Here is a 13,802-nt window from a genome sequence, read left to right as displayed (position 1 = left end):
CTGGAGAGGGTGTGGAGAAAAGGGAACCCTCCTACACTGTTGGTGGGAATGTAAATTGGTATAACCACTATGGAGAACAGTATGGAGGTTCCTTAAAAAACTAAAAATAGAAGTACCATACAATCCAGCAATCGCACTCCTCGGCATATATCTGGACAAAACCATAATTTGAAAAGATACATGCACCCCAATGTTCATTGCCGCTCTAATTACAATAGCCAAGACATGGAAGCAACCTAAATGTCCATTGACAGAGGAATGAATAAAGAAGATGTAGTACATATATACAATGGAATATTACTCAGCCATAAAAAAGAACAAAATAATGCCATTTGCAGCAACATGGATGGACCCAGAGATTGTCATACTGAGTGACGTAAGTCAGACAGAGAAGGACAAGTATCGTATAATATCGCTTATATATGGAATCTAAAAAAATGATACAAATGAACTTATTTACAAAATACAAACAGAGTTACAGATGTAGAAAACAAACTTATGGTTACCAAGGGGGAAAGTGGCAGGGAGGGATTAATTGGGAGATTGGGATTGATATATACACAGTACTATAAATAAAATAGACAATCAACAAGGATCTACTGTATAGCGCAAGGAAGTCTACTCAATATTCTGTGATAACCTATATGGGAAAAGAATCTGAAAAAGAATGGATACAGGTATATGTGTAACTGAATCACTTTGCTGCACACCTGAAATGAACACAACATTGTAAATCAACTACACTCCAATATAAAATTAAATTAAATTAAATTTAAAAAAATTTAAAAAGAAGCATTCTAGCCAAGGAGCATTTATATTTTATTATTTCTAGTCATAATATATGTACATAAGTATATAATATATAATGAATAATTATATATGTATTATTATGCATCATATAGACATATCAATAAATTCAGAAAGACATATGACAACATATAAAAAGTACTTATCTCAAGGTGGTAAGATTACTATACTTTTCTGAATTGTCTTTTTTTTTTTTTTTTTACAATGAACATGTATTAATTTTATAATAGAAATATTCTTTAGAGGTGTTTGTATGTCTTAACTATTTTGAGAAGTCTGGCATTTTATTTATTTTTATTTATTTTTTGAATTTTAGAATTTTATTTATTTTTTTATACAGCAGGTTATTAGTTATCCATTTTATACATATTAGTGTATATATGTCAACCCCAATCTCCCAATTGGCATTTTAATCTATAGATGTCAGATGTTTTTCATATTCAATAAATATTAAGTTCACAGACAAGAAAACTATAATTGTATGAAGAATTCATGGAGAGAAAACAACTCCTACCTTCTGGAGAGAAACTGATAAAAACATAACATGTGCTGTGAGACCCAGCAGCGTAATGGAGGCGGTAAATCTCTAGATGCTCTATGCCTTTACGAGTCCCTATAAAGGAGTACCTCTTCTCTCTGTAACAGAAATAACATAGACACACACATTTATTTAAAGGACAGGCTGAATGAAAATTATCCTTAAGTACACAGTGGAGCTATACAGGCTGCTGCCTGTTTTCAAGTGGGGTCTCACAGAAAAACAGCTGGAAATATTACCACTTTTTTTTTAAAAAATAAATTTATTTATTTATTTATTTTTGGCTGCATTGGGTTTCTGTTGCTGTGCGCAAGCTTTCTCTAGTTGCGGTGCGCGGGGGCTACTCTTCATTGCAGTACGTGGGCTTCTCATTGTGGTGGCTTCTCTTGTTGCAGAGCATGGGCTCTAGGCGCACAGGCTTCAGTAGTTGTGGAAAGCGGGCTCAGTAGTTGTGGTTCGCGGGCTCTAGAGCGCAGGCTCAGTAGTTGTGGCGCATGGGCTTAGTTGCTCCGCGGCATGTGGGATCTTCACGGACCAGGGATCAAAGCCGTGTCCCCTGAATTGGCAGGCGGATTCTTAACCGCTGTGCCACGAGGGAAGTCCTATTTTTTTTTTTTTAATTTACCATTTTAACCATTTTATTTATTTCCTTTTGACTGTATCGGGTCTTAGTTGCAGCATGAGGGACCTTTGTTGTGCCATGTGGGCTTCTTAGTTGCGGCATGCATGCGGGATCTAGTTCCCTGACCAGGGATTGAAGCCAGGCCCTCTGCATTGGAAGCGTGGAGTCTTAACCACTGGACCACCAGGGAAGTTCCCCATTACCACTTATTTGTTATATGACCTTGGGAACATTACTTATCCTCTCTGTGCCTTAGTTTCCTCATCTGTAAATAGGGATAATAACAGTACCCAAGTAGAAGGGTTATTATAAAGATTATATTCATAAAATACAACAGTGTCAGATACAATAACAATAGTGTATGCCATATATGTGGTTTTTAAAGATAAATACCTGAGTGGGGTTGATTATATTAATAGAGACTCTTCACAGAGCATATTACTTTCAGTGATATTTTACTTCCGTTAACATCTCAAGTAATTCTCACTTCAGTGCTATGAATGGATATTATTACCACCTGGCCCTCAGCTTTGCAAATCAGAAACTTGATTTTATCAGAGCTCCCCAAACTGTTACAAACTCACAAGAACTGATAAATTTAAAAAGGCAACTTTTTGTTGTTCCAAAATGATAGCAGATGGACTGGATATAATACTATTTCCTGCTACCTGGTCTATTTAAGTACAAACCACTTAGCAATTACCTGTTTAGTGTAAAGATAAAGCAAGTAGAATTGAAAAACTCAAACTGGACCTTCCATCAAACCATAGTAGTGTGCTTTTCTACTGTGTTACTAATCTCCTCTTACACTTGATATGATACCTTGAGAAAGCACAGCATCACCAATGGAATATTCTTGCCAAGAATGTTTAATCTCAATCTAATAATCAAAAAAAAAATCAGAAAAATCGAAATTAAGGGACATCTTGCAAACAATTTGCCCAGACTTTTAAAACATGTCAACAACATGACACAAAAAGTCTGGGAATTTTTCTTTTTTTTAAGTTTAAAGGAGATTAAATGGATATGACAACTGAATACAATGCATGATCCTGGACTGGATCTTGGAATCAGAGGAAAAAAAGACAGCTATAATTACTGAACAGTTGGGAAATTTAAAATACAGACTTTTAAAATCCTTATTAGTTAATACATTTAAAATTAGGTGGATTATTCCTGTAAGTAAAAATTATTCATTCATGCGTTTATATGCATCATAATTAATTAAACATCTATTCAGTGTGATAGGCCTGCAGATAATAAAAATTCTTGCAAGTAACAGACCCTAAAATACAGTCTTGGCCTGGCCAAAGAGGTCAGGTGAAGGGTAGTGCGGACCCCTCTATCTTAGTCTGGCAAGTCAGCAAAGTGGCTAAACCACCATCTGATATATTTGGGACTCAGGCCATCTTCCTACTGAAGTGTTTTCCCTTCTAATGAAGGGGAAAAATTCAGAATGTTGGAGCAGGCTGCTGCTTCATGCAGCCTTCAATAAAGTTCTACAAGAAAGAGTGGCACATCAGGAAGCAGAGAAGGGAAAAAAAGATAGCTTTGCCAAAAGAGCTGCTTTCTGTCTGTGGCTGAGCATCAGATGATCTGGAGCTCGGCAGGACTGAAGAAGCCAAATTATAAATGTTTTATAATTATCTTTTATTTATTTTTGAATAGGTTATTTGCATGATATAGAATTTGAGAGATATAAAAAGGCAGTGAAAAATTTCCCATCCAGTCTTGTCCCCCAGACATCTATTTTCCCTCCCCAGACGCAATCCCTGCTACCGCTCATGTATTGTTCCAGAAATGTTTAATGCATTGCCATATCTATACATGTATTTACAGAAATGGAGCAGGTTATACACTCTGTTCTATACCTTGCTTTCCTTATGTAATATGTTGTCAATTGATGACTTCAGTACATAGAGAGCTGCATTATTATATATTATTTTCATAAAGCTTATACTGTAAAAACTATAGAGTAGATAAGAACGCAAGAGGACACAACAGGTGTTTTCCCATGGAAAGGAAAAAAATACTGGCCACCAGACAAAAAAGAGCATTGAGGTATCTGAATGTAGAGTACTGAAGATGACGACTGAGAAAGGTAGCTGGGAGGATTTGTCTGAAGACATCTCTGGATTCAGAGAGTACCAGTGCATTGTGGCAGAACATCTGAAAAGTTACTGAAGCCTTTGCCATGAGAGGGGTGCAAAAGTGGCTAAGACTGATCTGGCAGACATTAAGGAGACTGGGGTTTGAGGAAACAGGGTGAAGAGTACCTGGTCCTCACAACTGGAGACCACAGCAAGAACCGCAGCAGTAGACTAAGTATATGAAGTCCAGAGGCCCAGCAAGAGGAAACACATCTCAGTGGATGACGGCACATGGTGCCCAAATGCCAAGGGCCCTGAGTAACTCAGCAGAGACCAGCAAGCAGAGAGAAGAATGTGGAAGCCCATGCTTATCCGCTGATATCAGGATGATACGAGTCTCCCCAGGAACTTGGGGAAGAGCAGAAGGGAAGGAGAGGATAAGAAGAAGAATCTTAGTTTAAAGCCTAAATTGACTCAATTTTAACTCAGAAGTGACCAAGTTGCTACCAGTTGGTAAGATTAAGTTTTCCTTTATCTATGGAAGTGATGGGGTGGGGGGACCAGGAGAAGAGGTTTGTGAGTTAATTCTGTTCCACACATAGGCAAACAGTATTTTACACACTGAATAAAATTTAAACCTACATAGCTCATAAGGCTGTTATAGGGATTCAATGAAATGGTTGTGTGAAAATGTACAAAGAATAAATGGTGTGATTTTCTGGTTACAATTTTTTTTAATATCTTTATTGGAGTATAATTGCTTTACAATGTTGTGTTAGTTTCTGCTGGTTACAGTTTTTGATAGCAACCTTTCTGTGACTTCCCCCCAAGTTCTGGGGAACTTTACTGTGGTCCCATAATTCCAGATTTTATTATACACGCCCACTTCCAAAGAGTATTAGCTTTGAAGTAAGTGAATCCTCAGTTCAAATTCTACCTCTGTCACCCACTAGCTGTAAGAATCTGGGGAAGTAACTTAACTTCTCTGAGTCTCTGAATCTTTATTCATAAAACATAGTGCGACAATCAAAAATTATGTTATACTGTATTAAGTGAAATAATGAAATGTACACACGACATTGTCTTTAATAACCAAAAATCATTGTATACATATATTATGTATATAATTATATGTATATATATATATAATATAATATATATTATGTATTAAGATAATGAAACAAACAATTACTTCCTCTAAAGGTTAAATAATGTTGCCCAGTTTTTGATTTGGAAATTTTGATAATCTTGTCCATGTCCTGACTCTAATATATTGAGCTCTGTAATATATGGCTCTTGGTTATTGTTCCCAGGGCAATGGAGTACTAAACATCCCCACACACTGTGAAGAAAGCAGGCCTGTGTCATAATAAAAGCATTCAATATAAAATATATGATACATAGGGGCTTCCCTGGTGGTGCAGTGGTTGAGAATCCGCCTGCCAATGCAGGGGACACGGGTTCGAGCCCTGGTCTGGGAGGATCCCACATGCCGCGGAGCAACTGGGCCCGTGAGCCACAACTACTGAGCCTGCGCGTCTGGAGCTTGTGCGCCGCAACAGGAGAGGCCGCGACAGTGAGAGGCCCGCGCACCGCGATGAGGAGTGGCCCCCGCTCGCCGCAACTAGATGAGAGCCCTCGCACAGAAACGAAGACCCAACACATCCAAAAATCAATCAATCAATCAAAATAAATTTTAAAAAAAATATATGATACATAAACAGCAATCTCTTCAAATCTTACTCTGAGACTGAGCATAGGGATTGGATATGGTAATTTCCCATTTTCTTAAAATAGAAATTGTCTTTTTAAAAAAGATATTTTTAAACAGAGGTATTTATCTCAAATCTAACACATGTTAGAAAGAAAAAACTACTCAGTAGATAATAATGTTGATTTCTGGTTAAAGATGGTAGATTGAACATATACTTAATTCCATCCCCTTTCAAAACCACATTAAAATACAATATAATATTAAATATTTCATTAAAAAGCATGAAACAAGAAAGAAAAAGAGAATGAGAGATGAATGACAGTACCAAAATTTGGAAACTAGACGGCAGAAGGGCTACAGCTAACTGACTTAGCAAATCCAAACAAACTAAATCTTAAACCAGTAGGAGGTAAAGCCAGGAAAAAATTTTATTTGCATTACAGTTTCCAAGAAACTTAGTAATTGGTAGCACCCAGACTTATGGAAGTAGGTTAAAGGTAGAAATAAGAGCAAGGCTGGTTGGAAGTCTGTTTAAGAATTAGTCTCTAGAATTCCCTCTCTACCATCCACAACTGGACAAGTACCCCTCCCTCTATCATCCTAGCAGAAGACAATGTTTATTCTTTGGAGTGGTAAAACAGAAGGTTCCCAAACTGGGAAATTTGGAGAATTCTGGTCAGCAGAGTACTCTACTGAAAACAGAACTGAATGAAATTTTATACTTTGAATATGAGATCCCAAGTCCTCTTGCACTTAGTTTGTTAAATAAACTAGTAGCGCATCTTATAACCTCTAGGTAGGAGAGTGAAAGACTCTTCTTTGGAGAATCTAACTGGATTAAAAAGAAGGTTCTCAATAAATTGACACTGGGAGTTCCTGAACAAAACAGCACAGTCAGATCTATGGAATCCACAGTCATCAAGCCCCAATTATGTATTATCTAGATATCCCCTTTCTTATCACCTTAAACATGAGCAGTGGGAAATTAATGGATTAAATGTGAAGCTGAAAAAAAATCAAGAAGTAGAAATATAATCATTTATTTAGAGATATTCTTCTTCATAAATACTAAAAGAAACACCTAAAAAGAACCAAAAGTGATTGCTTCTGGTAATTGGAAAAATGGTGAAAAGAGGTATAGAACAGGAAACTGCTAATTTCTTTTAAAAATAAGTCTAGTAGGACTACTTGATTTTTTAAACTATGTGCATGTGTAACTTTGATAAATATAGAACAAAACAGTATAAAATTAACTAACAATGATCTGTAGGAACTTAGCTATTCAAATTTAAATTCTTAAATGTGGCTGCGTATGAATTGCTGTATTGTCCAACCTTAAAAGATAAGTTTCTAGAAAACAGGTGTTACACCAGACAAATATCTGCTATGGCAGCCAGCACATGGCAGGTAACTAAACATTGCTACTTTAACTGGTAACAATGAAAAACAAAAACAGGCACTGTGGTGGGTTCTAGATCTCCTGGGTTCAAACCTTGACTCTAACCCTTTCTAGTTATATAGTCTTGGACAAGATATTAAACCTCTTTTTGTTTATGCTTCCTTATCTGTAAAATCCTCATTTCATAGGAATGTTGTGAGTGTTAACATATATTATAGGAAGAGTGTTTAGCACAGTGCCTGAGGCATAAGGAATGGTTAATAAATGCTAGCTATTTTAATTTTAATCCCAAAATCTTAACTCTGGATGTTAAGGATCATGTCTACTGTACCTCCTCCTACTCCCTTGCACAGACCTTACGACATTTTATTTCCCACAAATGTCTTGTTCAACAACTCTAACCCTAACCATCACCCTAAAATCAATATTGCCCGGTTCACTTCAAAACACAAACTAGAAATAAACATCTGGAACCACCTCTTTTGTCTTATCCATTCTTACTTTCCTTTTCCTTTAAGGCAGCCTGGAGCAGGATTTGTAACCAGAGGACCTAAGTTTGGGTAGGTCATTTAGCCTCTCTGACTATCCATTTTCTCATCTGTAAAGTGGAGATGATAATACCTGCTGGAGTGGATACTTGAAGTTTGCCTCTCCACCATGCTTTCCTGCTACTTCTGCTAACTGTATACCAATTTTCCTTTTGACAACTCACCCGTTCGACAGCTTTAGAGGTGGGCCTAACTGCCAAAGCCAGTCAGCATAGCCCCCTATCCCTCTGTCCACAGTGAGGTTTCCAAGGATGGATACTTAATCAGATCAGGACCACTGACACTCAAAACTGTCAGTGACACCAAGAGTGGAGCTGACAATGAAGCCAATTCAGGGGATAAGAACTGGGAGCCTCAGATTAGTCTTTCTGGAGACCATTCTATCCTATAAACCACAATATCTCCTTTTAGCCTAAGCTTGTGTGTGTGGAATGGGGAGGGAGGGGCGGGGGGAGGGGAGGGCAGAGAGGGCGAGTGTTCTTCAGCTAAATGAGTCTTAACTCCTACCAACCATGTAAGTATTATCTCTACTGTTTCTAAGATCAACTGAGATAATAAATATAAAAATCTTGGATAAACGTAAAAGAGTATGCAAATGTTAATTGTTAAAAATTGTAATAACATAAGCCCAATTTCTTCACAAAGTATACTATCCTTGTAATAGTTATAACTTATTTTCACAAAAATCAAAGTACCTTATTAAAAATCTGGACATGATGGATAGTATTTGTGAATATATATTATGCATAAAAAATATAAGAATGCACAATTTTCCAAATTATTCCAGGTCATGCATGTGACAGCAGCTCAGATGGCTTCCTTACCTACCAAATTTAAAAGGTTAGGCTAGTCACCCCAAATCTCTATTTTACCCTTTGATATTTAAAGTTGCATGCTCCATAAACCTATTTGAATCCTTTTGAAAATATGTATTCTGTACTAATTACTTACAAGTGAATTTTATCAGTCTTAATTAGTAAAGTCTAGAGTAGTACAATTATTTTATTATTTATAAGTAAAACACGAATTAAAGAGAAATTGAAAAATGGTACCTAGTCCCTATAAAAGCTGATTTTATAAATGTATAAAATAAAATACTCTGAAGTCAGAATAAAAATTAGAAATAAATGATATCCCAAATGACCTCAAAGGCTATAAAAAGGCATTTGTTTTCTTAAATAGATCCATCTCTTCATGTCTACAGGATTAATCTGACTGACAATTCTTTTTTTTCTGGCTAAAGCAAAAGTAAACTTTAGCTCAACTCCTGTTTCATTTCTCAGAAACGAAATAAGTGCAATGGAAATAAATGCTGCTTTACAGTATTTGCTTCATCTGATATCTCCTAGGTCTTATCTCTAGATTACGCTCCTTTAGGTAAAGGATCAGATAATCAGGTAATAAGGATGACTTTGGTCTCATCTTCCATTATCAATACCTAATTATAACAATGAATATAATAATGAGAAAATCATGAGCATGAATGTATACATTTTTTTCATGATGGAAAATATCCAATACAAAATGAAAAAAAAAAAAAAACTGGGCTGTAATGGCATTTTTTAAAGAAAGAAAATGATGAGATAAGAATGCTATTCTTTAATGAAAAACAAGTTATAATATCAGGGTCACTGGTAAAAGTTTAATACCAATTAAAAATGGTATTAGACAGATAATTAGTCAGGAAATATAATAAAATGCTTAAATTCCAGTCCAACAAAACCAACAACTCTTCTTAATAAACTGGACTATGAAGAATGCTGTATTTTAATAAATATACTTTAAGTCAGTTTTGTCCTTCAAAATGGTTATCTTCGGAGGCTGTAAACCAAGCCCAGAAATGCCAGAATTGTGAAAAATATTTCTGGAATTTCTCTTTTGTAATTGCCTCTACAGTTAACTTTTGTACCACACAAGATCCCTTGTTGTTTCTGACCCCAAAAGGCATACATAACTTTTGACCCACTAAGCTTAGTTTGACATGACATTTAGTTGGTTTAAGAATTCAGATGAAACTAGTATGTGCATGCAAAATAGTATGTTAAGGAACAAAAGCAATTCCATAAATATTTTGTGCAAAGGCAGTATCCATGGAGTAAGTCTACAGTTTCCGAAAGTGCTTCTGAGAGTCAAAAAATAATATTTTAAAATGTTGTTTGTCGCCTTCCCTATAACTATGTCTTAAATTAAGAATAAAATAGCAGTCTGAATATGGAGACATAAAATATCAAATTTCAGATTGTGAGAATAAATTTTTTTAAAATAGCAGCTTCTAAAAATTAATTCAATTTAACATTTATTGAATGTATTCTATATATCTATAGGAGTGCTAGGTACAATAGAAAACAGCAAAATAAGTAATATACAGGCCAGGTGTTCAGAGCAATTATAAGCTAAGTGGAAGAGAAAGTTATGTACAATAACCAGTACAACATTCTACTTCAGTTCTAGACTTAAACATTCTAAATAAAGCTAAAATCTTAGTTATATAAGCTAATTTACATTCAAACGTTTTAGTCCATAGTTTCTCATGTCATTCCTTTTACCACTAGCATTGTGTACCATATAAATACATATCACATCACATTGTATAAATTTATTTATATATCTGCTCCCTCAGCTGGTCTATGAGCTCCTCTACATGAACTAGAGGTCATGGCACAACATCTACTGTAATGTACATGAAAACAACTGTGTGAATCATAAGGCAGGAAGTTAAATTACTGAAAGAAAGGCAAAGCGGTATGAGAAAATCAGAAAAGGAATGGTTTTAATTCCCACTGGAGAAAGCTTCAAAAACAAGGGAGCATTTAAAGAAAACTGAGATCTTAATATACAGAAACATAACAAGAGAGAGAGGATTATGGGCAGATGGAACAGGAAGTTTGCAAAACTATGAAGGTAAAGAAGGTACTGGGTATGCTTTAAAATATTCATAATCCAGTATCACTGGAATTCCAAGCTTTTGTGATTGATTGATAGATGTATTAACTATAGGGAGGGGTACTGGGAATAACACTTAGACAAATTAGCAGCAATCTGAGTGGGTCATCTTTCCCAGACCTGTACTACCGGGGGACCAACAGTACAGGTCTATCAAAATGGTGTCACAAAAAATGGCCTGTGAAAATCTATTCATATGTCTGAACACAATTCAGATGTCTATATTATTTTAGAATAATGTAGAGCACTCCTTACCAAATGGCATTTCATGGAATAATACACTCTTAGAGAAATGCAAACATTTGCAGAACCCAGTACAATTCAGTATGTTTTCCCAAATAATTTGACCATGGAACATTTTTGTCATAAAATTTCTGTTAACAACTCAGTTTGGAAAATATTATTGTAATTTCCCTATTTTTAATATATAAGGTATCACTATACTTCAACTTAAAATTTGAGTCATCAAATGGGTCTATTTCATGCATTATGATGTTATATTACTACTCGGAACAACTCCTAAATATCCACCAATTTGGTAGCAAACAGAGGATATGAGACAGTATCATAATAAGAAATTATCAATATAAGTTTACTTCATCTTATATACCCAAACCTACATGGATTATTTAATAGTTTATGGTGGATTAATCATAGGCTACAGTGAAATTTAGTCAGATAAACATAAGGTTTGATTTAGCTATATCTCCTTAAAAAATATAAAGAAACTGGAAACAAGATGAATGTCTACAAATAGGGGAATAGTTAAAAAAATTTTGGTACCTCCATACTACACAATATTGCAGTCATTAGAAAAATAAATTAGAGCTATTTCCACAAAGCACTGTAGAGTGAGAAGTGCAAGGTGCAGGTGTGTGTGTGTGTGTGTGTGTGTAATCCCATCTTTTAAAGCAATGAACAATTCCTCTCTCTGTATGTGTCTATGTATATATGTGTATATACATTAAGTATATGGAGGATATATACTAGATTAAGAAAAAAGACTGCATAAAAATATGATAATTTTACTGGTATATAAAATAAAAATAAGATCTAAGAAAATGAAGAATATTAAAACCTAGAGAAATTACATCAAAGTTGATTAAAACTAATACAATAAATCTTTCCTATTTGATTTCTTTGATGAATTCCCATTAATTATGGTAGGGGCTGGGGCAGGTGGGATGTACATTTCGTAGCATGAGTTATATATTCTTTCATGGTTTGATTCCTACTTTTCTCACATTCCCAGTATATATTCTACATTCCAGCTATAGTAAACAACCTAGCATTTACTGGGATACTCTGTGCTACTTCATAATCCTGTGCCTTTGTACACACTGTGTCCACTGCCCGAAATGTCCTTTTTTTTGCTTCTCTGCATGTTGAACTCTTAAAAAGTTTATGTGTAAGACTTAGTCAAACAAATATTAAAAATACAACCTGTTGTATAATAAGCATTGAGTAAGTATTACAGGAATTCAAAGTCCTGACTGGAGTAGTCAGGAAAAGCTAGTAAATGAATTAGGTCTTGAAAGATTAGCACTTTCACAGAAGTGAGGAGAGAGGGTACAGGCATACCTCGGAGATATTGCAGGTTCAGTTCCAGACCACTGCAATAAAGCAAATATTATTCTCAAAAAGCAACTCACACAAATTTTTTGGTTTCCCAGTGCATATAAAAGTTATGTTTACCCTCTACTGTTGTCTATTAATTGTGCAATAGCATTATGTCTAAAAAACGGTGTACATACCTTAATTAAAAAACTTTATTGCTAAAAAATGCTAACAAACATCTGAGCCTTCAGTGAGTCATAATCTTTTCCCTGGTGGAAGGTCCTGCCTCGATGCTAATGGCTGCTGACTGATCAGGGTGGTGGTTGCTGAAGGCTGGGGTGGCTGTGGGAATTTCTTAAAATAAGACAACAGTGACGTCTGGTGCATTGATTGACTCTTGCTCTCACAAACAATTTCTCTGTAGCATGCAATGTTGTTTGATAGCATTTTACCCATACCCACAGCAGAACTTCTTTCAAAACTGGACTCAATCCTCTCAAACCCTGCTGCTGCTTTATCAACTAAGTTATTGTCATTTCAACAATCTTCACAGCATCTTCATTAAGAGTAGATTCCACCTCAAGAAACCACTTTATTTGCTTATCCTTAAGAAGCAACTCCTCACCCATTCAAGTTTTATCATGAGATTGTAGCAATGCAGTCACATCTTCAGGCTCCACTTCTAATTTTAGTTTTTTGCTGTTTCCACCACATCCACAGTTACTTTCTCCACTGAAGTCCTGAACCCCTCAAAGTCATCCATGAGGGTTGCAATCGATTTTTTGTAAACTCATATTTATGTTGATATTTTGACCTTTTGCCATGAATCACAAATATTCTTAATGGCATTTGGAATGGTGAATCCTTTCCAGAAGGTTTGCAATTTACTTTGCCCAGATCCATCAGAGGAATCACTATCTATGGCAGCTATAGCCTTATTAAATGTATTTCTTAAAGAATAGAGCTTGACAGTTGAAATTACTCCTTGATCCATGGATTGCAGAATGGATGTTGTGTTAGCAGGCATGAAAACAACATGAATCTCATTGTACATCTCCTTCAAAGCTCTTGGGTGACAGGTACATTGTTAATGACCAGTAATATTCAAAAGGAATCTCTTTTCTGAGCAGTAGGTCTCAACAGTGGGCTTAAAATATTCAGTAAACCATGTTGTCAACAGATGTGCTGTCTCCCAGGCTTTGTTGTTCCATTTATAGAGCACAGGCAGAGTAGATTTAGCATAATTCTTAAGGGCCTTAGGATTTTCAGAATGGTAAATGATCACTGGCTTCAACTTCAAGTCATCAGCTGCATTAGCCCCAACAAGAGAGTCAGCCTATCCTTTGATGCTTTGAAGCCAGGCACTGACTTCTCCTCTCTACCTATGAAAGTCCTAGACGTCATCTTCTTCCAACATAGGGCTATACTGAAAATCTGTTGTATAGTGTACCAATCTTCATTATCTTTTTTTTTTTAACATCTTTATTGGAATATAATTGCTTTACAATGGTGTGTTAGTTTCTGCTGTACAACAAAGTGAATCAGCTATACATATACATATATCCCCATATCTCCTCCCTCTTG

The 13,802-nt window shown here is 35.6% G+C and overlaps 1 protein-coding gene across 5 annotated transcripts in view; it reads right to left on the bottom strand.

The window, feature by feature from the left end:
- The window catches only part of MBD5 (methyl-CpG binding domain protein 5), a 193,668-nt gene extending 181,389 nt beyond the window's left edge, over positions 1–12,279 (bottom strand). For all 5 annotated transcript variants that reach the window (XM_061183818.1, XM_061183805.1, XM_061183814.1 and 2 more), the window contains exons 1-2: positions 12,243–12,279; positions 1,322–1,443 (exon numbers count right to left, since the gene is read on the bottom strand). The gene's annotated coding sequence lies outside the window, so the exon portion shown is untranslated. The remainder of the gene's footprint in view (positions 1–1,321; positions 1,444–12,242) is intronic.
- Between the last annotated feature and the right edge of the window lie 1,523 nt (positions 12,280–13,802).

The sequence above is a fragment of the Eubalaena glacialis genome, chromosome 1 (assembly GCF_028564815.1).
Source record: "Eubalaena glacialis isolate mEubGla1 chromosome 1, mEubGla1.1.hap2.+ XY, whole genome shotgun sequence".
Lineage (NCBI taxonomy): Eukaryota > Metazoa > Chordata > Mammalia > Artiodactyla > Balaenidae > Eubalaena > Eubalaena glacialis.
This window is presented reverse-complemented; position numbering and strand designations above follow the sequence as displayed.